This window comes from Erinaceus europaeus, chromosome 9 (genome assembly GCF_950295315.1).
Source record: "Erinaceus europaeus chromosome 9, mEriEur2.1, whole genome shotgun sequence".
NCBI classification, from domain to species: Eukaryota; Metazoa; Chordata; class Mammalia; order Eulipotyphla; family Erinaceidae; genus Erinaceus; species Erinaceus europaeus.
In genome coordinates this window covers 100,468,441-100,496,241 of record NC_080170.1, presented here as the reverse complement: position 1 = coordinate 100,496,241, position 27,801 = coordinate 100,468,441, and the positions used below count along the sequence as shown (strand labels likewise).

Sequence of the window (27,801 nt, the reverse complement as noted above, 5' to 3'; positions counted from 1 at the left end):
CAAGGTATCAGGCTACAAAATCAATGTACAAAAATCAGTGGCATTTCTTTATGCAAACACTAAATCTGAAGAAGAAGACATCCAGAAATCACTCCCATTAACTGTTTCAGCAAAATCAATCAAATACCTAGGAATAAAGTTGACCAAAGAAGTGAAAGACTTATATAGTGAAAACTATGAGTTGCTGCTCTAGGAAATAGAAACTGATACCAAGAAATGGAAAGATATCCCATGCTCATGGATTGGAAGAATAAATATCATCAAAATGAATATTCTCCCCAGAGCCATATACAAATTATATGCAATACCCATCAAAGTTCCACCAAGCTTATTTAAGAGAATAGAACAAACACTACAATCATTTATCCGGAACCTGAAAACACCTAGAATTGCCAAAACCATCTTAAGGAAAAGAAACAGAAATGGAGGCATCACACTTCCAGACCTTAAACTATATTATAAAGCCATCATCATCAAAACAGCATGGTACTGGAACAAAAATAGGCACACAGACCTGTGGAACAGAATTGAAAGCCCAGAAGTAAATCCCAACACCTATGGGCATCTAATCTTTGATAAGGGGGCCCAAAAGATTAAATGGAAAAAGGAAGCTCTCTTCAATAAATGGTGCTGGGAAAACTGGGTTGAAACATGCAGAAGAATGAAATTGAACCACTTTCTCTCACCAGAAACAAAAATCAACTCCAAATGGATCAAAGACCTAGATGTCAGACCAGAAACAATCAAATACTTAGAGGAAAACATTGGTAAAACACTTTCCCACATACACCTCAAGGACATCTTTGATGAATTAAACCCAATTGCAAGGAAGACTAAAGCAGAAACAAACCAATGGGACTACATCAAATTGAAAAGCTTCTGCACATCCTAAGAAACTGTTAAACAAACAGAGAGACTCCTCACAGAATGGGAGAAGATCTTCACATGCCAGACATCAGACAAGAAACTAATCACCAAAATATATAAAGAGCTCAGCAAACTTAGCACCAAAAAAGCAAATGACCCCATCCAAAAATGGACAGAGGATATGAACAGAACATTCACCTCAGAGGAGATCCAAAAGGCTAACAAACATATGAAAAACTGCTCTAGGTCACTGATTGTCAGAGAAATGCAAATTAAGACAACACTAAGATACCACCTCACTCCTGTAAGAATGGCATACATCAAAAAGTACAGCAGCAACAAATGCTGGAGAGGATGTGGGGACAGAGGAACCCTTTTACATTGCTGATGGGACTGTAAATTGGTACAGCCTCTGTGGAGAGCAGTCTGGAAAACTCTCAGAAGGCTAGACATGGACCTTCCATATGCTCCAGTAATTCCTCTCCTGGGGTTATACCCCAAGGACTCCATAACACCCAAACAAAAAGAGGTGTGTACTCCTATGTTCATAGCAGCACAATTCATAATAGCTAAAACCTGGAAGCAACCCAGGTGCCCAACAACAGATGAGTGGCTGAGAAAGCTGTGGTATATATACACAATGGAATACTATGCAGCTATCAAGAACAATGAACCCACCTTCTCTGACCCATCTTGGACAGACCTAGAAGGAATTATGTTAAGTGAACTAAGTCAGAAAGATAAAGATGAGTATGGGATGATCCCACTCATCAACAGAAGTTGACTAAGAAGATCTGAAAGAGAAACTAAAAGCAGGACCTGATCAAATTGTAAGTAGGGCACCAAGGTAAAAACCCAGTAGTGAGGGGTAGTCATGCATCTTCCTGGGCCAGTGGGGGGTGGGAGTGGGTTGGAGGGATGGGTCACAGTCTTTTGGTGGTGGGAATGGTGTTTATGTACACTCCTAGCAAAATGTAGACATATAAATCAGTAGTTAATTAATATGAGAGGGGGAAAATCAGTTGTATGTCTAAAAGTTTCTCAAAACACAAACTGAATCTTTTTAATATATAGGCTGTGTATTTGATATGCGGACTCTCTCAAAAGCCTAGACCAAGTAGATTAGAAGCATCCAATAGCACAGCTATATAGAAGATACTGGATACTGTACAGCAAACCCTAACAAAAGGACTTTTCAAAGTTAAGCCAATTACCAAATAATGTGATGATAACATTAACTATCGATTGTCTTTTTGAACCCTAAGACAGCAGGAACCTCACATCTCCACTATAGAGCCCCTACTTCCCCCAGTCCTGGAACCCTTGGACAGGGCCCACTTTCCCGTATGCGTCTCCCAATCCAAACCAAATCATATTGTATCAGCCGATCATAACCTAACCAATGCAACAATTGCCACCTCAACATGCTTCACCTCAGACTGTGTCCAGAGACTTCACATGTGGAAAGACAAACCTTCGGCTTCATTACTCGGGAGAGACCTTTCCTTTTATAGTACACTCTAATTTCATCTCAGGTAGTTCACTTTCTAACAAAGTCCCATAACCTAGATATACACCAGTTTCTGTGAGAGAGAGCTTATGTTCACACGTATCCATAAACTACTGCAAAATATATACCGGAAAGCAGAAGTACATTAGAGTTTGCAGTGAGTACCTCCCTAACACTTCCTCTCCACTATTCCAAGCTTGGGATCCATGATTGCTCAACAATTTGTTTGGCTTCGTATGTTAACTCTCTTCAATCACCAGGTTCCAGATGCCACCAGGATGCTGGCTAGGCTTCCCTGGATTGAAGACCCCACCAATGTGTCCTGGAGCTCAGTTTCCCCAGAGACACACCTTACTAGGGAAAGAGAGAGGCAGACTGGGAGTATGGACCGACCAGTCAACGCCCATGTTCAGCGGGGAAGCAATTACAGAAGCCAGACCTTCTACCTTCTGCAACCCTCAATGACCCTGGGTCCATGCTCCCAGAGGGCTAGAGAATGGGAAAGCTATCATGGGAGGGGGTGGGTTATGGAGATTGGGTGGTGGGAATTGTGTGGAGTTGTACCCCTCCTACCTTATGTTTTTGTTCATTAATCCTTTCTTAAATAAAAAATTTAAAAAAAAGAAATAAAGCCAATATTTCTGAATACAATCAATAAGTGATGATTGTGTGTGGCACTGAGCCTCTGTAGATATTTGTTTCCACTGCTTTTAACTATTATTTTTAAATTTCTGATAGATAAGTCAACAGACAGAGATGGAAATGAGAGATGGAGAAATACAGAGAGAGAGAAAAGAGAGAGAGAGATTAGACATGACAGCAAGGTTCACCATCTGCGGATCATCTCAACAGCGCAACTCCTCCTTTACTTCTCTACTCCTCACTCCTCACTCCTCACTTCTCACTCCTCACTTGTCACTGGTCACTCCTCACTCCTCTAAATAGACTAAGATATTTGTTGATGCAATAAATATAATTAATGAAATTAATCATAAAGTTCAAGTTTGGCCTTGAATGTTTATTATTTGTTGAATTGTTTTTTAATTGCTCATTGTTTTAATATTTCCAGTTGATTATTTATCAATCGTGTATGCTTAGTAAATAATAAACCAGGAAACATTGTAATAAGAATAGCTACTGATAAACCTAATAATGTAGGGGTAATAAAAAAGAAATAAATTTTCATTCATTTATTTTCTCAAGGTGTAGGAGAGAAATATAAGAATTGCTTTTTTGATTCTGGTTTAATATAAATTTTATTTGAAGAAATTTTTAGTTGTACAATAATAAAAAGAGTTAAGAGTATGGCTAGAATTATTGATGATCATGAGGATGTATCTAATTGAGGCATTTACACTAAGGGAATCATATTTTCCTGTCTTTCACTTAAAAGGTTATGCTACTAGCTTCTTAGTGCTTAAATCATTGATAGCGATCATTTTTGAAATTGATTGAGAGGAACTGCTTCAATAGTAATTGGTATAAAACTATGGTTAGCACCACAAATCTCTGAACATTGGCCATAGTACTTACCAGGTCGGGAAACTATTAGGGTGGCTTGATTAAGTCGACCTGGAATTGCATCTTTTTTAATGCCTAGTGAAGGAATAGCTCAGGAATGAAGAACATCCTCTGATAAAATTAGAGCTCGAATTGTTATATCTGTAGGAAGAATAATACGATTATCAACTTCTAAGAGTCGAAATATACCTGGACTAAGATCTAAAGTCAGAACCATATAAGAATCAAAAGATAATTCTTCGAAATCAGAATATTCATATCTTCAATATCATTGATGGCCTAAAGTTTTATTGTAAGTGAGGGGTCGTTTATTTCATCCATTATATATAAAATACATAAGGAAGGCAGAGCAATTAAGATAAGAATAACTGCGGGTAAGATAGTTCACACAGTTTCAATTTCTTGGGCATCTACAGTGCTTGTATGCATAAGTTTTGTAGTGAGTATAGCGGAAATAATATATATAACTAGGGAGCTAATCAAGAAAACAATTATTAAAGTATGGTCGTGAAAATATAGTAATTGTTCTATAATTGGAGAAGTAGCATCTTGTAAGCCTACTTCTAGGGGATAAGCCATGAAAGGAATAAAGGATTTTAACCTTTAATTTTACTTTGACAAAGTAATGTACTTTATTATACTAATTTCTCTCGCTTTGAGAAAGTTATTGAGGCTATAATATCGGCTTGAAACCAGTTTTGGGGGGTTCGATTCCTTCCTTTCTTATTTAACTAATACATCTGCTGGTTCTTCAAATGTATGATATGGAGGAGGACACCCATGTAGTCATTCGATGTTAGTGCTTGTGAGTTCTACTTTAAACACTTCTCGTTTTGTGGCAAATGACTCTCAAATTAAAAATACTATTAGTATTACAGCTGTTAGTGAAATAAATGATCCTATTGATGATACAGTATCTCAAGTAGTATAAGCATCTGGATAATCTGAATATTGTCGTGGTATTCCTGCTAGTCCAAGAAAATGTTGAGGAAAGAAAGTAATATTTACCCCCATCAATATAATGATGAAATGAATTTTGGCTCAAGTGTCGTGTAATGTATAACCTGTAATTAAGGGAAATCAGTGGATAAATCCACCAATGATAGCAAATACGGCTCCTATAGATAATACATAGTGGAAATGTGCTACAACATAGTAAGTATCATGAAGAACAGTATCTAATGACGAGTTAGCTAAAACAATTCCTGTGAGGCCCCCTACAGTAAATAAGAAAATGAAACCTAATGATCATATTATTGCTGGGGAGCAGTTAATATGGCCTCCATGCAGTGTTGCTAGTCAGCTAAATACTTTCACACCAGTAGGAATAGCAATAATTATAGTTGCTGATGTAAAGTATGTTCGGGTATCAACATCTAAGCCTACAGTAAACATGTGATGAGCTCATACGATAAAGCCTAAAAAACCGATAGATATTATGGCTCAAACTATCCCTATACAACCAAAGGGTTCTTTTTTGCCAGCATCGTATGTTAATGTGGGAAATAATGCCAAATCCAGGGAGAATAAGAATATAAACTTCAGGGTGACCAAAGAATCAAAATAGATGTTGGTATAAAATAGGATCACCTCCTCTGGCAGGATCAAAAAAGGTTGTATTAAGATTGCGATCTGTTAATAATATTGTAATGCCTACAGCTAGAACTGGTAAAGCTAATAATAAAAGAATAGCAGTAATTAGGATAGATCAAACAAATAGAGGTGTTTGATATTGAGAGGCAGCAGCAGGTGGTTTTATATTAATAACGGTAGTAATGAAATTAATTGCTCCTAGAATAGATGATACACCTGCAAGGTGGAGTGAAAAAAAATAGCTAAATCAACGGAACTGCCCGCATGAGCCATATTACCAGCTAGTGGAGGATAAATAGTTCAGCCTGTGCCTACTCCTGCTTCTACTATTGAAGATGCAAGAAGAAGAAGAAATGAGGGGGGGAGTAGTCAGAAGCTTATATTATTTATTCGAGGGAACAGCTATGTCAGGGGCTGTTGTTGAGGCGGTCTGGTGTTGGGCTGCACCGCGGAGAAGAAAGCGGACGTCCAGAGCAAAGGGGTACACAGATCTTTATTATAGGATGGGGGGAGGTTTGGTTCAGACCACGTGGAGCCAGCCAGCAATGGCCGACCATGGGGGGAGAGCAGGGAGCGAGACCTCAGAGAGGAAGAGCCGAGAGCCCAGAGAGAGAGAGGGGAGGGGTGAGGGGGCTTTTTATTGGGCGACAACCAGGGGTGACGTGTAGGGCCAGGATTGGTTGAAAGGGGGCACTCTAGGAGTTAGCGGGGCATAGAAAAACCTGGGGGCAGAGACTGCATCAGAATAAGTCCTCAGCAACATCTCCTCCTATCCCTTTATATCTAAATGGACACAGTAGAGAAAAATGGAGCAGGCTTAAATGTTTTAGAGGAATGCCATGCTCAGGTGGGAAGATGTAGGACTTTCTGTGGAGGAGGGAAGGCTTAAATGGCTGCCAACCTTGTGAGATTTAAACGTCCTCCTGTGCTCAACCCCTCTTTAGAGAGAGAGACTTACCTGGAGAGACTCATCTCATAGGTTTAAGCGCAGCCTGCTCAACCATCTCTTCACAGTATCTCTACATCTTTTCTATCTTTCTATCTAGTAATTGCATAAGATGTACAAAGTCTAAAAAAGACTATCATGGGGCAGAAACCTTTTGGGCATAAGCCTAAATGACATAACAACATAGGAAGGGACAAGTAGGGGAGAAGTAAAAGTCAGTGTGGTGTGAAGGGAAGGATTGGTGTGTAAAGGAACATTCCCTGCTTGGGTGGGGAAAGGGGCAAGGGTACATAATGAGGGGGAGGCGGGAGGCATGACCCACCAAACAGAGGGGCTATTTGGCATTGTATAGTCCTCAAGGCAACAGTCTGTAAAGTCTATGAATTACTCAGGATCAGTCTATGAAAAACCAGCAGCGTGAAGGGAAATAAGCTGCTTCAAAATTGTGTAAAATGTATATAGGGTATGTCAGAAAGTCTGATACAAGTCTCAGTCCGAAGTAGATGGCTAGGGGAAGAATTGGCAGGGGATGCAACGCTGCATGAGGGAGGTCAGCCGCTGGAATGTTGCTCTTTTGTAGATAGCTAGCTGGAACTGCCAACACATAACAAGCAGGTCAGAAGCAGGAACGGTAACCAGGCATGAAGAAAGTTCTGTCCTTGGAATTCGTGTATCAGGTTCTTTAGATCACGTTGAGTGACATCTAGGGTTTCAGGGGGTGTGCCACGGTAGTCGTGCCATCTAGTGAGTGATGTCAGGGTGTGCAGGGGTTCAGATGGTTTTTCTGGGATTTCTGTGAAAGAAACACAAACAATCTGCTTCTCGTGGTTAATTTGAACTGGTAACAAGTTATAGGTTTGTTATAGTTGATAGCTCGATGATTATAATTGGTTTAGAATCTCTTATGATTTTATTTAAAGGTCATCTAATGTGACCTCCTGTAGCAGCCTCTACTGCAGGATCTAAGACCAATTTTAGCTAAAATATGTATTTTAAACAGACTCAAATTATTTAGAGAGTTAATGTATATTTGTGACAATGATTTCAACGTTTATAGTGCCAGATTGATGCCAAATCTGTTGTGGATTAATTTTCACAAGATAGTTTACAGGGCACCTTTGGGGGCCCTTTAAAGGTGTCTTGTATATAAAATTTATATAGTTTAGTTTTGGGAATGAATAGTCACGTTGAACATTTAGACTTTTACCTAAATAGTAATTTACCTTAACAAATTAATTTTTACCTTGTCTGGTAAAAGTGTAGCTGTAGGGTTACACTTTTGACCGTTAAGTTAGTGTTACCAAACTTGAGACGTACCCATAAACATTTAGTTATAACAAACTGGAGGAAAAAGAACTTTTGTTATAAAAACACATTATCTAAAAACAATTTTAAATCTGTCATTAGTCACACAGTTTAAGACTAAACACTTATATATATACCACAACTATATATAAAATTTAAAAGAGGGAGAAAGAAAAAAAAATTTTGGAATGTTTTTGGACGTCTCCAGAAACTTTGGCTGCGTCTAGCATTTTTATATAAGGCCAATTACCTTTTAGAGTACTCTAAGCAGATGGGTCATGCAAAAAAAAAGAAAATTTTTTTTGTCATTTAACACACTCACTCACAAAAACAACTGGCCAGTTATAACATAAGACATACAGGGAAAGGGTAGGAGAGAGGTCTCTGTGAGCCAGATTTTGCAGGTTCTGCCATGTCGTATTACGGGTCCTGGGATATATCCTGCATCTGGTCCTCTTGTAGTATTTCTTGTTCTTTAGGAATAACAGCGCCATCTTGCGGGTATTGTCGGACATGGCGGGCAGGAACCCAGACAGGTTTAGAGAAATTTTGAGGGAAAATGCATGCGAAACCTCTTCCCATGGTCAATAATGGGTCAGGCCCTTTCCAGACTTTATCGAGTGGGTCTCTCTATTTGACCTTAATAGATGGGAGGGTAGATGGTGTTTGTCAGTGAAGAATAATAGGGGGTAAGGCTGAGTTATTGTAAATATTAAAGAGATTTAACGTAGTTAAGGCTTTTGCTAGCTGGATATTGGGGGGATATGTTCTTCTTTTATCTTTATTTAGTTGAGCCTTCAGTGTTTGATGGGCCCTCTCGACAATGCCTTGTCTCTGTGGATTGTAGGGAATGTCCGTGGTATGAGTAATATTCCAGAGGGAACAAAAATCTTTAAATTTTTTGCTTGAAAACATAGGTGTATTGTCTGTTTTCAAAAGTAATGGGACCCCCATAATGGCAAAACAAGAGAGCATATGGCTTACAAGCTTTTTAGCACTTTCTCCTGTCTGAGCTGTAGCCCACATAAATTTAGAAAAGGTATCAATTGAGACAAACACATATTTTTGTTTGCCAAAGTTTGGTATGTGGGTGACATCAATTTGCCAAATAGCATTAGCTTTTAAACCTCGGGGGTTAACCCCAAGGGTCTGGATAGCAGGTGTCTTTATGAGATTTGCACAAGAAGAGCATGTAGCAAGAATATGTTTTAACTGTGGTACAGGAACATCAGGGAATCGAGCTCGAAGGCCTTTAAGATTAACATGGGTTAGAGAGTGAAAATTAGCAGGATCAGAGACAGAGACTGGGAAAGTTCCTGTGGAGGCAAGGCGGTCAACTGCGGCATTCCCTTCGGACAGGAAACCAGGAAGAGGGCTGTGGGAACGAAGGTGTTGAATATACAGTGGTTGGGTTTGAGAACAGAGCATAGAGGCGATTTGAATCAAGAGAGGGGAAAGTGGGTTGTCATCAATTTTCACATACGAACGAGCAAGCCATGGAAGTAAGTTAACAGTATACACACTGTCAGAAAAAAGGTTGAAGGATTCTGGTACAGCTTTTAGTGCAAGAAAAACAGCATAAAGTTCTTTGTACTGAGGGGAATTATCAGGAAGCTCAGTAAAGAGAGGTTTAGGAGATTGTTTGTCTGGGTAATATATAAGGGCAGCAGCTCCCCTTTTTCCGCCATCAGTAAAGATTGTAGGAGCAGAGGGAATGGGATCCCGAGAGAAAAGTTTAGGTGCTAGTAGAGGCAGAAGAGGTAAAGAAGCTATCAATTTATTAGAAGGAAAATGATTATCTATTTGTCCTGGAAACCCCACGAAGCTTATGGCAAAGCGGGAATGATGGCGTATAAGCCACTCTGTATCTGTGAGAGAAAAGGGCAGAATGATTAAATCTGGTTCTTTCCCTAAGACCTGTACAGACCTATTTTTCTCTTGGCGAACCATGAATGTTAACGCATCTATCTCAGTGAGTAGTCTTGGAGGTCCTCTTACTGGTGTGTGAAGCCATTTGAGAACACCATGGTCTTGTCACAGTGCCCCTACTACTGTGGGGGTGGAGTTGAAGATTAGAAGGTTTACCGGAGAGGAGGGGGAGAATCGAACAAGGTGTATGTCCTGGAGGGCCTGGTTAACCCTTTCCAGTGCCAAGGAGGCCTCAGGAGTTAACTTACGTTTTGAAGAGGGCTGTTTGTTTTTTTTCAACAGGTCAAACAGTGGTTGGAGGCAGCTTGTGGGCAGATAGAGATACTGCATAAGCCAATTTAAATTTCCTAGAAAACTTTATAAAGAATCAAGAGTAAGGTTAGAAGGGAAGGTAACATTAGGTTTTAAGGGACGAATTTGCGTTAGAGAAATCTCTGAACCTAGGAAGGATATTGGAGGGATTAGCTGTATCTTTTCAGGGGCTACATTAAGGCCGCTTTTCTTTAATGTAGGAATGAGAAAATCACGTAAGGCATAGAGATCTGTATCTGATTTTCCCCATATTAAAATATCATCTGTATAATGAAAAATATTAAGGCCCTTATGAATATATGGGACAAGGGCAGATTTAACAGCCTCCTGACAAATTGTAGGACTATTGGCCATATCCTGGGGCAGCACCACCCATTCAAATCTATCAGCAGGGCTGGCATTATTAATAGACGGAACAGAGAAGGCAAAACGTTTACAATCACGCGGATGCAAGGGGATAGAGAAAAAACAATCTTGTATATCAATAGCTATGATTGGAATTCCCGTGGGAATTGCAGAAGCAAGAGGCAAACCCCTTTGGGGGGAGCCCCAGACCTGCATGGTTTTATTTACTGCACGGAGATCTTGAAGGAGGCGCCATTTTCCCGAGCGCTTTTTAATCACAAAGACAGGAGTATTCCATGGGCTTCGAGAATGACGAATGTGTCCCAAGGACAACTGCTCTCGGACGAGCTCTTTTAAAATTTTTAGCTTATCCCTAGGTAAAGGCCACTGTTCCACCCAGACAGGCTCATTAGAAAGCCAGCGTAAGCGGGGTGTTTGGCTACGAACAGTGGCATTTAGTATTGGGGGTGCTGAATAGACCTGGTATCGCGGGAATGAGTTTTACGCTCTGCAGAGGCGTCTGTGGATATCCTAACATTAAGACATTCCAGAAGATCCCTGCCCAGTAAGTTGGTGCTAATATTAGCTACCAAAGGGCAGAAGTGTCCAGTAGAACCTTCTGGGTCTTCCCACATAAGCGAGTCTCGTGTGTAAAATGCTCTCATCATCCCTCCTATTCCATGTAAACTGGGTCCAGGGATGAGTTCCCAATCTTGGGGAACCTCTTCTTGCCTTAAAATCGTCTTTGCTGCCCCCGTGTCAATCAAAAATTTAAAAGGAATATTGCCAATCTTTACTGTCATAGAAGGGTGACCTTGTTCTAAAACAGGAGTGGTCTACAAAATCTCAGGCCCCGAATTTGTACCATTCAGGGGCGAACCATCTTTATGAAATTGGGACCGACAATCTCTCTTCTAATGAAACCCCTTACGACATTTTGGACAAACAGTACGTGGTCTCTGGCTCTCTGACTGAAAGCGGGGTTGCTCTGGCTGGAGGCGTGGTTCCCCTGACTGGAGGTGTGGTCGCAACTTATCAGGACATTGGTTACGCCAATGTCCTTGGCGACCGCACTGAAAACAGGCCCTGTTTTGCTTCCGTGGGGCAACTGTATAGACCTGCGTCATAGCGGGTGTCACATAATTGCCTGATGTAAGTTCCTGTGTCGCTAGAATCCAATTATCTGGGTGTAGGTGTTTAAGATTAAGGCATACCTGACGGAATTGTGGTGTCATGCCTTCCCAGACAATAGAGCGCAGGAGTAGTGTGTGGACGTCAGGATTATAAACCTTTCTCTCTAAGCTTTTCTTCACCCTTGAGATGAAGCTCGCCAATGACTCATCAGAGCCTTGGTGAAAAGAGTTAATGGGAGCTGATGGATCTACATCAGGTGTGGTCACCCTTTCCCATGCTTGTGTTGCACAGATGCGTACCTGTTCAAAATAACCTGTTGGAAACCTGGCTTCTGCCTGCTGAGCTCCAGATTCATAAGCTCCTGCTCCAAACAACGCATCAGAATTTCATTTTACCTGTTTGTTACTATTTTCCTGCGATTGCCTAGAGCACTCATCGCGGAAACATGCCTGCCACTGAAGATAGAGTGGGTCTGGGAGTGCAGCACGAGCCAGTTCTTTCCAGTCTTGTGGTGTATTTAAATGCTGGTAAAAGCTTCTCAAGACGGACTTGGTCCATGGAGCGTGCATACCGTCCTCCCTGACTGCTTGCCTGAGCGTTCCAAATTCTTTTGAGGAATATGGCTGCCACGGCTGAGGGTTTTGTTTAGAAGGGGCCAAGTTTACCGGGAATGTGTGGATTTGGTCCGGTGGTGCGGGAGAGGGAGCTACAGAAGTGGAAAGTTCAGTAGAAACTGCTGTAGTGGCTGCAGGGGAGACTAAACGCATATCTACGGGGACGGAGCTCCCGGGGTGGACTGCACATGGTTTAAAATCCTTAAATGCTGAAAAAATATCCTTTAGCTCTCGTATCTCAGCCACTAGGTCTCTTAATGGTGACGTATCAGCAGGGGGCGGGGTCAGGGACGAGGAAGCCTCAGGCGTAGCTGAAACCGGGGTGGCAGGGGGAGGGGCTAGAGAACCGGAAGCCTCAGGGGAAGCAGGGGGCGGGGCCAGAGAAGAAGAAGGAACTGAACATGTGTCTGTGGGGACAGCTGGGGGAGGGGTCAAAGGAGTGGCCAAACACGTGTCTTCAGGGGCAGTGGGTGGAGGGTCGTGGAAGCGGAAGCTGCAGGAGAAACCAAACACGTGTCTCCGGAGGCAGCGGTTTTGGGGCTGACTGCAGATTGCTTAGGGTGTTTAAGTCCTAAGCAAATATCCTTTAACTCTTGTATCTCAGCCTCAAGGTCACTTAACCTTTTGGCTGGAGGCCTTGTACATATCCTGAAAATAGTAAATATAGCCATGAGAACCCATGGTGTAGCAAAAATTAAAGTGTCTCTGAGATCAAAAGCCTGTCACAGGAGAGAAGGATAGAATGTCTGGGACACCTCCTCATAAAATGGAAAAAATCTCATGGTGGAGGGAAACGCAGGGCCACAGAAGCGGGTGGATGCCACTTACCTGTGTCTGGGTGGTTTCGGAGACTTCAGGCTGGGCGTGGTGTGGGTACGGAACACGATGGGCACCAGATGTTGTTGAGGTGGTCTGGTGTCGGGCTGCACCGTGGAGAAGAAAGCGGACGTCCAGAGCAAAGGGGTATACAGATCTTTATTATAGGATGGGGAGGGAGGTTTGGTTCAGACCACGTGGAGCCAGCCAGCAATGGCCGACCATGGGGGGAGAGCAGGGAGCGAGACCTCAGAGAGGGAGAGCCGAGAGCCCAGAGAGAGAGAGGGGAGGGGTGAGGGGGCTTTTTATTGGGCGACAACCAGGGGTGACGTGTAGGGCCAAGATTGGTTGAAAGGGGGCACTCTAGGATTTAGCGAGGCATAGAAAACCTGGGGGCGGAGCCAGGATTGGTTGAAAGGGGGCACTCTAGAAGTTAGCGGGGCATAGAAAAACCTGGGGGCGGAGACTGCATCAGAATAAGTCCTCAGCTACAAGGGGCTCCAATTATAAGAGGTACTAATCAGTTTCCAAAACCCCCTAATATATTAGGTATAACCATAAAAAAATTATAACGAATGCATGAACTGTAACAACAACATTATAGATTTGGTCATCACCTAATAAAGCTCCTGGCTGACCGAGTTCTGCTTGAATCAATAAACTAAGTTAGGTGCCTACAATACCTGCTGAGGGTCTGAATAGCAGATAAAGAGTACCAATATCTTTATGATTAGTAGAGAAAAGTCAGCGAGAAATTAACAGGTAAAATGGCTGAGATTGAAGTATTAGACTGTAAATCTAAAGACAGAGGTTAGACCTCTTTATACCATAGCTCTGTAAGGTAGTAACATGTTGAATTGGAAATTCGAAGAAGCAGAATTATATTGCTGCCAGGGCTTCTCCCACCTCTCCCCTTTTTAAAAGGCGGGAGAAGTAGGTTGAAGCAAGAAAATTTTGGTGTTTAGCTGTTAACTAAAAGTTTATGGGATAGAGGCCTGTCAATCCAGTGAGGATTTAGCTTAATAAAAGTGATTGATTTGCATTCAATTGATATAGGATATAATCTTGTAATACTTAATTTCAGGAATTAGATTTAGACCTCGCTCCTCCCACTCCTCCAGTTCCTCCTGCTCCTCCTGCTCCCAAAGGTGTGAGGAGTGAGGAGTGAGGAGGAGTGAGGAGTGAGGAGTGAGGAGTGAGGAGTGAGGAGTGAGGAGTGAGGAGTGAGGAGTTTGTGCTGTTGAGATGATCCACAGATGGTGAACCTTGCTGTCATGTCTCATCTCTCTCTCTTTCTCTCTCTCTCTCTCTCTCATTTTCTCTCTTTCTGTATCTCTCCATCTCTCTTTTCCATCTCTGTCTGTTGACTTATCTATCAGAAATTTAAAAGTTATAGTAAAAAGCAGTGGAAACAAACATCTACAGAGGCTCAGTGCCACACACAATCATCACTTATTGATTGTATTCAGAAATATTGCTGCATGTTTAATATTACTCCTACTTTTCCTCTCTTTTATTAACTCCACATATGCATCGCATACACACATCTCTGAGGCCTAGAAAGCCTGAGATGTGGGTGCTTGCCTGACTGCCTGACTGAATTGTGGTGAGATTTCTTTGCTTATAAACATCACCTTATTTTTGAGAGAAGAGAAAAGACAGAAGAAAGAAAGGTGTCTCTGCTTCTTAACAGGTTACTGACCCTAGCATATTAAAACTACACCTTTCTCAAAGTATTCGATGATAAGCACCCTCTAAGAGTCCTTTCTACAAGTATAGTCACATCTACAAGTAAGATTTCATCATATATAGTGGGGAGCCTATGATGCAATACATCTTAGCTATCCTATTAGCTCTCTTTCTTTATTTACGTTTTATTGATTTAGTAATGATCGACTAGACCATAGGAAAAGAGGGGTACAATTTCACAGACTACCCATCACCGGAGTTCCTCACCACCCCTTCCCCCCAAATAGCAAAAAGGTGAATAAGGAAAAGAGGAGAAATGATGGGGTATGGCTTCATGATTATGGCTGAAAGTGGAGTGGGGAGTGGGGAGGGAGAAGTGAGGAGGAGTTTGTGCTGTTGAGATGATCCACAGATGGTGAATCTTGCTGTCATGTCTCATCTCTCTCTCTCATTTTCTCTCTCTCTGTATCTCTCCATCTCTCTTTTCCATCTCTGTCTGTTGACTTATCTATCAGAAATTTAAAAGTAATAGTAAAAAGCAGTGGAAACAAACATCTCCACAAAGACCAAACCATCCTAATGTATCCCACTTTTTCAAACCATCCCGCCATACCCCATCATTTCTCCTCTTTTCCTTATTCATATTTTTTTTATTTTAATCTTTATTTATTGATTGGATAGAGACAGTCAGAAATCGAGAGGAAGGGAGAGAAACAGAGAGACACCTGCAGGCACTGCTTCACTACTTGCAAAGCTTTCCCCATGCAGGTGGGGACCGAGGGCTCGAACCTACATCCTTGCACACTGTAACACATGTGCTTAGCCAGGTGTGCCACCACCTGGCCCCCTTATTCATCTTTTTGCTATTGGGGGGGTGATGAGGAACTCCAGTGATGGGTAGTCTGAGAAATTTACCCCTCTTTTCCTATGGTCTAGTCAATCATTACTAAATCAAGAAAAGGTAAATAAAGAAAGAGAGCTAATAGGACAGCTAAGATAGATTGCATCATAGGCTCCCCACTATATATGATGAAATCTTACTATACTTGTAGAAAGGGCTCTTAGAGGGTGCTTATCATCTAATACTTTGAGAAAGGTGGAGTCTTAATATGCTAGGGTCAGTAACCTGTTAAGAAGCAGAGACACCTTTCTTTCTTCTGTCTTTTCTCTCAGAAATAAGGTAATGTCTATAAGCAAATAAACGTCTCACCACAATCCAGTCAGGCAGTCAGGTAGTCACCGACATCTCAGGCTTTCCAGGCCTCAGAGATGTGTGTATGTGATGCGTATGTGGAGTTGATAGAAGAGAGGAAAAGTAGAAGGAGTAATATTAAACATGCAGCCAATTTTTCTGAATACAATCAATAAGTGATGATTATGTGTGGCACTTAGCCTCTGTAGATGTTATTTTCCAGTGCTTTTAACTATTATTTTTAAATTTCTGATAGAGAAGTCAACAGACAGAGATGGAAAAGAGAGATGGAGAGATACAGAGAGAGAGAAAAAAAGAGAGAGAGCAAGAAAAAAAGAGAGAGAGAGAGAGATGAGTCATGACAGCAAGGTTCACCATCTGTGGATCATCTCAACAGCACAACTCCTCCTCTCACTCCTCTCACTCACTCCTCTCCTCTCACTCACTCCTCTCCTCTCACTCACTCCTCTCACTCTTCTCACTCAGTCCTCTCACTCACTCCTCTCTCTCCTCTCCCTCACTCCTTTCACTCACTCCTCTCACTCCTCTCACTCCTCTACTCAGTCCTCTCACTCACTCCTCTCCTCTCACTCACTCCTGTCACTCACTCCTCTCACTCTTCTCATTCACTCCTCTCCTCTCACTCACTCCTCTCACTCACTCCTCTCACTCACTCCTCTCACTCCTCTCATTCACTCCTCTCACTCACTCCTCTCACTGCTCTCACTCACTCCTCTCACTCCTCTCATTCACTCCTCTCACTCACTCCTCTCACTCTGCTCACTCCTCTCACTCATTCCTCTCACTGACTCCTCTCACTCCTGTCACTCACTACTCTCACTCATTCCTCTCACTCCTCTCACTGACTCCTCTCACTCCTGTCACTACTCTCACTCACTCCTCTCACTCCTCTCACTCACTCCTCTCACTCACTCTCTCTCACTCCTCTCTATCACTTCTCTCACTCACTCCTCTCACTCACTCCTCTCACTCACTCTCACTCACTCCTCTCACTCACTCCTCTCACTCCTCTCTCTCACTCCTCTCTCTCACTCCTCTCACTCCTCTCAGTCCTCTCACTCACTCCTCTCACTCAGTCTTCTCACTCACTCCTCTCAGTCCTCTCACTCACTCCTCTCACTCCTCTCACTCAGTCCTCTCACTCACTCCTCTCACTCCTCTCACTCAATCCTCTCTCTCACTCCTCTCACTCTCTCCTCTAACTCACTCCTCTCACTCCTCTTACTCTGCTCACTCCTCACTCCTCCTCACTCCTCTCACTCCTCACTCCTCAAGCCTCCTCAGTCCTCAGTCCTCAGTCCTCACTCCTCACTCCAGCATCTCTACCTACCTTTGGGACTTACCTTTCAGGATAGACATCAGATTCCAGGAATTCGATGTGAAATCTGATATGCAGGTGGATCCAATTTATTATCTGGGGAGATAATGTTATGGCTGGAAAAAGGACCAGAAAGCTGGATCAGGGAAGAGAATAGCTCCCAAATATGGGAAAGGTATATAAATATTGCTCACTGCAAACCCCATTGATTTTATCTGATCTGGGGCCCATATTCAGCTTAGGAGCCTCTGTGACCTCTGCATCCCTGTAGATCTGAGCTCACATTCTGTGTTCCTGAGTAGGAATGTTCCAAGCTGCCTCAGTATCAGGACCCATCTTCCTCAGGTGGTAGAGTATGTTGTCTAGCCTTCCTTTGGAGAATGGAACTTTCTCTATCATTATTGATCCACATTGAGGGCAAGATCCTATGGGGCCCCACAAAGGTGTCTATTGTGTTGTTCCTGATAGAGATGACTGCTATCATTGGGGAGAGGGATTTATTTGAGGTCTAGGCCCATCATGTCTGTTTGGGAATCCCAGGACTTCTTGACTGGGTCCCAGATCATAGGGTGGCCTGATAGTGACTAAAAAGTTATCATTATAGTATGCCAGTCTCTTGCACTTACTTAGTTTTTGTAGTCCTTGCTTTGATAATTTTGCTTTGATTGTAATTTATAAAGGGAAGGTCATTATAGACTGAACAAATGTAGTGCTGTTTTAAGCTTTCTGCAACCAATGCAAAAATAAAAACATTCAGGGCCACCTGGTTAAGCAGTCACATCATTGCATGCAGGGATGCAGGTTCGGGCCCCTGGTCCCCACCTGCATAGGGAAAGCTTCACAAGTGGTGAAGCAGAGCTACAGGTGTCTCTCTGACTCTTTATTCCACTTCCCCTGCTCAGTTCCTCTCTGTCTCTATCCAATATTAAGTAAATTAATTAATTAATTAATTAATACATTCTATTTGAAGAAAAAAAGCAGAATAAATTGTTGACTAATCATGAACCTTAAAGGCAAGAATATTGCAGATGAAGATTTAGGGTCTCCATTTTGGATAAAGCTAGTAGGTCTTTTTTATGTATATTCCAAGGGGTCCATAACTTTACTAGTTTTGCTTGTGCCTGACATCTAATATGCAGGTGACCTAAGCTATTGTCTGAGGGGATGGTGTCACAGTTGGAAAAAGGACCAGAAATATGTATTAGGGTAGAGAGTAGCTCCCAGATACGGGGAAAGTATATAAATATTGTTAACTGTAAACCCCATCTATTTGATCTGAGGCCTATATTCAGCACAGTAGCCTATGTAACCTCTACATCCCTGTAGGTCTTAGTTATAGTAATAACTATCTATAGCCTTCTTAAATCCTTAGACAGCAGGAACCTTCCCCTTTTTCTATAAAGTCCATTATTTTTCCCAGTCCTGGAACCTCTAGGATGGGGCTTGCTTTCCTGCATGCTTCTCTCAAGTCATACCAAATGATACTGCATCTGCTTATCCCAACATAATCAGTGCAACCAGTACCACCTAGGCATGTTTCATTTTGGACTGTGTCCAGAGATGTTAGGCATAGAATGTCAACCCTTCAGCTTCATTATTTCTGGTGAAACCTTTCCTAGCTGATAGGACTCCTTAATTACATTTTGGATGCTGCACTTCACAAAGCCTCAAAACTTAGATATAGACCAGGTCCCATGAGTGTTGTTTTTTGCGGGCTAAGTTGTTTTCGCCGGGCTGGCTTCATGGGCACGGGCGGGTAACAGACGACCAGGGACTCATGGTTGAGCTGTAGGCAGTATCTCTTTATTCATGCAGGACGCAACACAATCTTAAGACGAGCTAAGTTAAACTCAAAGTACAGTACTGTAAAACTCACAATGCTGTCTTTATATATACTTGCCAAGTAAGGTGGAAACAGGATGTGACATAGAGAGGGTGGAGAGAAAAGTGACTGGTGAAAATCAGAGTGTGACAAAGAGGGGGCAGATTAGGTGAGAATCCTATCACTGAACCACCAATGCCCTGGAGGGAGGGTGGAACTTGTTAACAGTGGTTATGTAAATATAATGAAGTGGTTATGTAAATAGAATAGTGTTAAGCAGGGGGGATTTAAACCAAATGAAACAGATGAGATAGGGCAACACATGAGATAGGGCACGTGTACACATGTATCCATAAATTAGGACAAAATATATACCTGAAAGCAAAAGTGCACTATAGTTTGCAGTGAGTCAATAAATGCAGGAAGCAAATAGAAAGACCTAAAAGGACACCTTAAGTCATTAATCAAATAGTTTCTACTTAGACCTAGACACACTCCTCACCTACTTCCTATTACACTTCCCTCAATCACTCCAAAGCTAACCTTCTCAAAGTAAGGACTACAAAAGCTGAATAAGGGCAGGAGACCAGCATACTTTAATGATGACTCTTTAGTCATTACCAGGCCACCCCATCTCCTGGGGTCCTAGTCAGGGAGTCCTGGGATTCCCACACAGGCATCATGGGCCTAGACCTCTGATAGATCCCTCTCTCCAATGTCACTGGTCATCTATATCAGGAACAAAATAATGGAGCCCTGTGTGGGCCCCTTATAGGACCCTGCCCTCAATGTGGATCAACAATGGTAGCGAATGTTCCATTCTCTGAAGGGAGGTTGGATAACATACTCTACCACCCGAGAAAGATGGGTTCTGAACTTAGTGCAGCCTGGAATGTTCCTGACTGTCCAATTTTTAAGCATCTCTCTGTGATTTGGTTACTAAGTCGGAGATAAAAGCTTCAGGCACGAGGGAGCTAGGGGGTAACAAAGCAGGTTAAGTGCATGTGGCACAAAGTGTAAAGATAGGCATAAGGATCCCCCAGGCTACGCACCTGCAGGGGGTTGCGGTGAAGCAGGTCTGCAGGTGTCTGTCTCTCCCCTTTTCTTCCCCTCCTCTCTCCCTTCCTCTCTGTCCTAACAATGACGACATCATCATCAACAACAACAATAACTACAACAACATTAAAAAAACAAGGGCAATAAAAGGAAAAATAAGTATTAAAAAAAGTTTCAAGCACTTTAAAAAAAGTTTCTTCACTGCGGATTGTATCTTTATTGTTCTAAAATACTCTTCTTTTTTCTGTTAAGAATTTTTCTTGAATTACCCAATACGTGCTAATATTGTAGTTCTTGCTTTAGTGTTATTTGTATACTCTTGCTATCTCTTTATCACAGTTTTTTTTCTTTTAAATGAATTACATAATTTCTTTTTCAAATTATCACAATGCAGTTAAATATTGGTCTGATTAATTCTTTTTCTCTTTTGTGAAATCATCTGTTTTTAACCGCATGCATTTAGAAATTTAGGAAGATTACTACTTTGTATTTAAAGATTTAGGTCTCTAAATTTGTGTTTATGTTTAAGTCAGTTTCTTATTTTTTAAAAATTTAAACCTTTATTTATTATTGGATAGAAACAGAGAGCTATTTACAGGAGAGGGGGAGATAGAAAGGGAAAGAAACAGAGAGATAACTATAGCCCTGCTTTAACAGTCATAAAACTATTCCCCTGCAAGTGGGGACCAGGGGCTTGAAGCCCAGTCCTTGTGTTGTAATGTGTATACTTAACCAAGTACAGCATTGCCTGACCCCTAAGTCAATTTCTTACCTTTAAATAGCTTTAATGAATTGTAACTGAAATTTGTAGATGTTGATACATAGACTTTGCTACCAGTTCATCTATTAATATGTTAAGAATATTTATATTCCAGGACTGTAGATAGAATACCCTATGTATTGCCATGCCTGCAGCACACGCAGAGCCCCAGCACCACATGGCAGGTGACAAGGTTCCAGAAGTGTCAGTGTTATGGTATCTATCATTTTCTCTGTTTATTTATTTATTTATTTTTCACCAGAAGAAAACCTCTGGCTTATGATAATGCAGATTATTAAAGATCTCAGAGCTTCAGGCATGAATCTGTTCGCATAACCATTATGCTATTTGCCCCACCCTTATCATTTTTCTCTAGTTCTCTGTGTGTGTGTGTCTCTGTCATAACAAAATAGTGACACAGACTACTGAAAACAAATATGCATGAGGCCCTGGCAAAAACAAACAAACAAGATTCTGTTATATCCCCTCAGTCATTCAGGCAAAATTCAGTTTTTTGTTCACTAGTAAACAAACTCTTGAGTTCTTTAATTATATATCTATCCTTTCTTAGAGTTTTTTTTAAAAAAAGATTTAAGTAGTCCTCAGAATTGCTTATGTCAGTTATACTTTGCTTTTCTGATATTTCCTGTCTCTTGTTTATATACTTAATTAAATCTTGGTTACACAAATTTTGAGTCTCTGTTTCCCATAAAAATTTACAGAACCTTTTTGCATAGTTGGAATTTTTTTTCCATTATAACTTCATCACTAATACTATTGTAGATACTTGGATATTCTATGTAGCCTTTTTGATTTATCATCTCTGCATGGTAAATCAAAATTGATTCTCTCTGTCTTTATTTTCTTCTTTCTATCTTTTTCTTTCTACCAAGGTTATTGCTGAGGTTTGATGTCCACACTATGAATCCACTGCTCCTGGTGGCCTTTTTTTTTCTTTCTATTTTTATTCGATAGAATAGAGAGAAATCAAGAGGGAAGTGGGATATGTGTGTGTGTGTGTGTGTGTGTGTGTGTGTAGAGAGAGACAGAGAGACAGAGAGACAAACAGACATTTGGAGACCTGCATAAACACCTGTGAAGTGTCCCCCTCTGAAAATGAGGACCCAGGGCTTAAACATGGGTTTTTGCACTTAGTAATTTGTGCACTCAACTGGGTATGCACCATCCCCCCAACTTGGCTTGTGTGTATTGAGGCTGTTTTTTTTTCTTTCTACTCATCATTCAAGTTATTTTCTTTTTTTTTTTTTTTTTTACCAATTTTGATTTTACTCTATTCTTTTCTATCTAACCTTTAACACCTTAGTCTAAAGTTAGTACTTGAACAACTAGTTATTTCATTCATGGCTGTTCATATTTAAGTGAGTCCTCCTAGTACTGTGTCAGATATTTTCCCCACAGTGGTGTGGGGTTAAGGTGGGTGGGTTGATTTAGCCTTGGATTACAACCTCATACTCTTTCTTATTAAAACCTTTCTATCATATTTTCCCTCAGCTATGTATTCTTTTTTAATTTTTATATTTTTATTTTTTATTTAAGAAAGGATTAATTAACAAAACCATAGGGTAGGAGGGATACAATTCCACACAATTCCCACCACACAATCTCCATATCCCACCCCCTCCCCTGATAGCTTTCCCGTTCTCTATCCCTGTGGCAGCATGGACCCAGGGTCCTTGTGGGTTGCAGAGGTAGAAGGTCTGGCTTCTGTAATTGCTTCCCTGCTGAACATGGGCATTGACTGGTCAGCCCATACTCCCAGTCTGCCTCTCTCTTTCCCTAGTAAGGTGTGTCTCTGGGGAAGCTGAGCTCCAGCACACATTGGTGGGGTCTTCAATCCAGGGAAGCTTGGCCAGCATCCTGATAGCATCTGGAACCTGGTGACTGAAAAGACAGGATATTTACTTTGATTCCCTACTTACAATTTGGTCAGGTCCTGCTTTTAGTTTCCTTTTCTGTTCTTCTTAGTCAACTTCTGTTGATGAGTGGGATCATCCCATACTCATCTTTATCTTTCTGACTTAGTTCACTTAACATAATTCCTTCTAGGTCTGTCCAAGATGGGTCAGAGAAGGTGGGTTCATTGTTCTTGATAGCTGCATAGTATTCCATTGTGTATATATACCACAGCTTTCTCAGCCACTCATCTGTTGTTGGGCACCTGGGTTGCTTCCAGGTTTTAGCTATTATGAATTGTGCTGCTATGAACATAGGAGTACACACCTCTTTTTGTTTGGGTGTTATGGAGTCCTTGGGGTATAACCCCAGGAGAGGAATTACTGGAGCATATGGAAGGTCCATGTCTAGCCTTCTGAGAGTTTTCCAGACTGCTCTCCACAGAGGCTGTACCAATTTACAGTCCCATCAGCAATGTAAAAGGGTTCCTCTGTCCCCACATCCTCTCCAGCATTTGTTGCTGCTGTACTTTTTGATGTATGCCATTCTTACAGGAGTGAGGTGGTATCTTAGTGTTGTCTTAATTTGCAACAATCAGTGACCCAGAGCAGTTTTTCATATGTTTGTTAGCCTTTTGGATCTCCTCTGAGGTGAATGTTTTGTTCATATCCTCTGCCCATTTTTGGATGGGGTCATTTGCTTTTTTGGTGCTAAGTTTGCTGAGCTCTTTATATATTTTGGTGATTAGTTTCTTATCTGATGTCTGGCATGTGAAGATCTTCTCCCATTCTGTGAGGGGTCTCTCCGTTTGTTTAATAGTTTCTTTGGATGTGCAGAAGCTTTTCAGTTAGATGTAGTCCCATTGGTTTGTTTCTGCTTTAGTCTTCCTTGCAATTGGGTTTGATTCTTCAAAGATGTCCTTGAGGTGTATGTGGGAAAGTGTTTTACCAATGTTTTCCTCTAAGTATTTGATTGTTTCTGGTCTGACATCTAGGTCTTTGATCCATTTGGAGTTGATTTTTGTTTCTGGTGAGATAAAGTAGTTCTATTTCATTCTTCTGCATGTTTCAACCCAGTTTTCCCAGCACCATTTATTGAAGAGAGCCTCCTTTTTCCATTTAATCCTTTGGGCCCCTTATCAAAGATTAGATGTCCATAGGTATGGGGATTTATTTCTGGGCTTTCAATTCTGTTCCACTGGTCTGTGTGCCTATTTTTGTTCCAGTACCATGCTGTTTTGATGATGATGGCTTTATAATATAGTTTAAGGTCTGGGAGTGTGATGCCTCCATTTCTGTTTCTTTTCGTTAAGATGGTTTTGGCAATCCTAGGTGTTTTCATCTTCCAGATAAATGATTGTAGTGTTTGTTCTATTCTCTTAAAGAAGCTTGGTGGAACTTTGATGGGTATTGCATATAATTTGTGTATGGCTCTGGGGAGAATATTCATTTTGATGATGTTTATTCTTCCAATCCATGAGCATGGGATATCTTTCCATTTCTTGGTATCAGTTTCTATTTCCTAGAGTAACGACTCATAGTTTTCAGTATATAAGTCTTTCACTTCTTTGGTCAACTTTATTCCTAGGTATTTGATTGATTTTGCTGAAACAGTAAATGGGAGTGATTTCTAGATGTCTTCTTCTTCAGATTTAGTGTTTGCATAAAGAAATGCCACTGATTTTTGTACATTGATTTTGTACCCTGATACCTTACTATATTGCCTAATAACTTCCCGTAGTTTTCTGCTGGATTTTTTACGTTTTTCTGTGTATGCTATCATATTATCTGCAAATAGTGAGAGCTTGACTTCTTCCCTTCCAATCTGTATTCCTTTGATTTCTTTCCCTTGCCTGATTGCTATGGCAAGAACTTCCAATACTATGATGAAGAATAACGGTGACAGTGGACAGCCCTGTCTAGTCCCTGATCTGAGGGGGAATGCTTTCAGCTTCTGTCCATTGAGTATGATGTTGGCTATAGGTTTGCTATATATAGACTCCTCTATCTTGAGGAATTTCCCATCTATTCCCATTTTTTGTAGAGTTTTGAGCATGAATGGGTGTTGGATTTTGTCAAAGGCTTTCTCTGCATCTATTGATATAATCATATGGTTTTGGGCTATGCTTTTATTGATGTGGTGAATGACATTGATTGATTTATGGATGTTGAACCAGCCTTGCATTCCTGGGATGATTCCCACTTGGTCGTGATGAACAATCTTTTTGATATGTTGCTGTATCCGATTGGCCAAGATCTTAATATTTTGGCATCTATGTTCATCAGAGATATTGGTCTGTAGTTTTCCTTTTTTGTTCTGTCCCTATCAGGTTTTGCTATCAGGGTGATGTTGGCTTCATAGAAGGTGGAAGGGAGTATTCCTGTTTCTTCAATCTTATGGAAAAGCTTCAGAAGTATGGGTACTAACTGTTTCCTGAAAGTTTTGTAGAATTCGTTTGTGAAGCCGTCTGATCCAGGACTTTTGTTGTTGGGGAGGTACTTAATAACGGTTTCAATTTCTGTGTCTGTGATTGGTGCAGTTAGATTTTGTAGTTCTTCTTGGTTCAGTTTTGGAAGGGCATATGCTTCTAGGAATTGTTCCATTTCTTCCAGATTCTCTAGCATGGTGGCGTATAGTTCTTTATAAAAGTTTTGCAGGATTCTCTGGATTTCTGTGGTGTCAGTTGTGATATCTCCTGCATCGTTTACAATTCTATTAATTTGAGTCTTCTCTCTTTTTTGTTTGGTAAGTCTGGCTAGGGATTTGTCAATTTTGTTTAATCTTTCAAAGAACCAACATTTGGCTTCATTGATCTTTTGTATGGTCCTTTTATTTTCGATGTTGTTTATTTCTGCTCTAACTTTAGTGATTTCTGTCCTTCTGGTTGCTTTAGGGTTCCTTTGTTCCTCTTCCTCTAAGTCCTTGAGGTGTGCAGTAAGGTCGTTCATTTGAGCTTCTTCTTGGTGTTTAATATGTGAATGTATGGCTATAAGTTTCCCTCTCAGTACTGCTTTAGCTGTGTCCCAAATATTTTGATAGGTTGTGTCTTCATTTTCATTTGTTTCCAGGAACATTTGAATTTCCTGCTTGAATGAATCTCTGACCCAGTGGTTCTTAAGGAGTATGTTGTTTAGTTTCCAAATTCTGTGACTTTTAATAATTGTCTGTTTGTTGTTAAATGCTACTTTTACTCCACTGTGGTCTGAGAAGATAATTGGGATGATTTCAAAGTTCTTCATTTTATTGACGCTGTCTTTGTGGCCTAACATGTGGTCTATCCTTGAGTATGTGTTATGTGGATTTGAAAAGAAGGTTTATTCCAGTTTTTTGGCGTGAAGGACTCTGAAAATGTCTAAGAGGTCTAGTCTGTCAATCTCTTCATTCAATTCTCTTGTATTTTTGTTGGTTCTCTGCTTTGTTGATCTGTGTAAGTGTGAGAGTGGGGTATTGAAGTCTCCCACTATTATTGTATTACTATTGATGTATTTTTGAAATTCTTTTAGTAAGTGCCTGACGTATTTAGATGGTTCCTCATTGTGTGCATAGATATTAATGATTGTTAAGTCTTCTTGGCTGATTGATCCTCTAATCATTATGTAATGTCCTTGCCTATCTTTTATTACTTTATTTAATTTAAAATCTATCGCTTCTGAGATGAGAGTGGCTGTTCCTGCCCTTTTTTGTGGTCCTTTAGCCTGTATGATAGCTTTCCATCCTTTCACTTTAAGTCTGTGTTTATCTTGTTGTGACAGATGGGATTCTTGCAAGCAGCATATGGTTGGTTTATGTTTTCTGATCCATCCCCCCACCCTGTGCCTTTTGATGGGTGAGTTTAGCCATTGACGTTTATTGATATTATGGATTTAATTTATTGTAGTACCATTGTTCAAAAAAACTTTTTTGTTTGCTCTGATATATTGCCAGTATTATAGTAATGTTCTTGTTTATAAGAGGTCTTTTAGAACCTCTTTCAGGGCCAGTTTGGTGATGGTTACCTCCTTTAACTGTTGTTTATCTAAGAAGGTTTTGATCCCTCCATCTAGTTTGAATGAAAGTCTAGCAGGATATATTATCCTTGGTTGAAACCCTTTTTCATTCAGGGCTCGATCGATATCTTCCCATTCTCTTCTGGCTTTTAGAGTTTGAGTGGAGAAGTCTGCAGATAATCTTGTGGGTTTTCCCTTGTATGTGACTTTTTGTTTCTCTCTTGCAGCCTTTAGGATCCTTTCTTTATCCTTACTTCTTCTCATTGTGACTATGATGTGTCTTGGTGTCTTCAGGTCTGGGTTGATTCTTTTTGGTACTTTCTGGGCCTCTTGAATCTTGATGTCCTTTCTGTTATTCAGGTCTGGGAAGTTTTCTTCTATTATTTCCTCTAGAATGTTTGCTTCCCCTTCCTCTCTTTCTTCCTCTGGCAGGCCAATTATACGAATGTTACTTCTTTTGAGATCATCCCATATGTCTCTGTTGTTGTTTTCAGTGTCTCTCAATCTCTTTTTGAGCTCTTTCACCTCTTTCTTTGTTTTCTCTAACTCATCCTCTGTCTGACTAATTCTGTTTTCTGCTTCTGTTAGTCTGCTTTCCCTTGCCTCAGCTTCTTTCTTCATTACAACTATTTCAGCTTTCAGTTCTCTAATTGTCTCAAGATAATCAATATTTTCCTTGGGGGTCTCAACTGTTGTTTTCCTAATACTGCCATTCCTTTCCTCCAATGTTGTTTTCATTTCTGTGATTAATAAGTTTATTGTTGTTTGCATTCTTTTCTTATCTATGGTTACTTCTGGCTGATTTGTAGTTTCTTCTGGGCTCTTGTCATCATTCATTGGAGTAGCAGTTTTATTTGTATTTGATCTACCCATTTTTTTATTTATGTGTTTCTTTTTTTATGCTGTTGTTCCTTGCTGTTGTGTCTTGAGTACAAGCAACACTGTACTAAATACCTTTATGACAATTGCACTCACCAACCTCAGGAATTACAGTAGCAACTGAAGTAAGTATTGAAGTAGTTTAATCGTTACCAGTTAGCCAAACAATTTCTCCTGTCCATGAAAAAATAGTAACCAAATCTCAGTGAAGAGGAAAGAGAAAAGAAAGAAGGAATAGCAAGAATAGACGGTTATGGAAGTCTGCTATCCAG

The 27,801-nt window shown here is 40.8% G+C and overlaps 2 pseudogenes; both read right to left on the bottom strand.

The window, feature by feature from the left end:
• Window positions 1-3,812: 3,812 nt before the first annotated feature.
• On the bottom strand, window positions 3,813-4,639 carry LOC132540200 (cytochrome c oxidase subunit 2-like; annotated as a pseudogene).
• LOC132540469 (cytochrome c oxidase subunit 1-like) lies at window positions 4,206-5,607 on the bottom strand (annotated as a pseudogene).
• Between the last annotated feature and the right edge of the window lie 22,194 nt (window positions 5,608-27,801).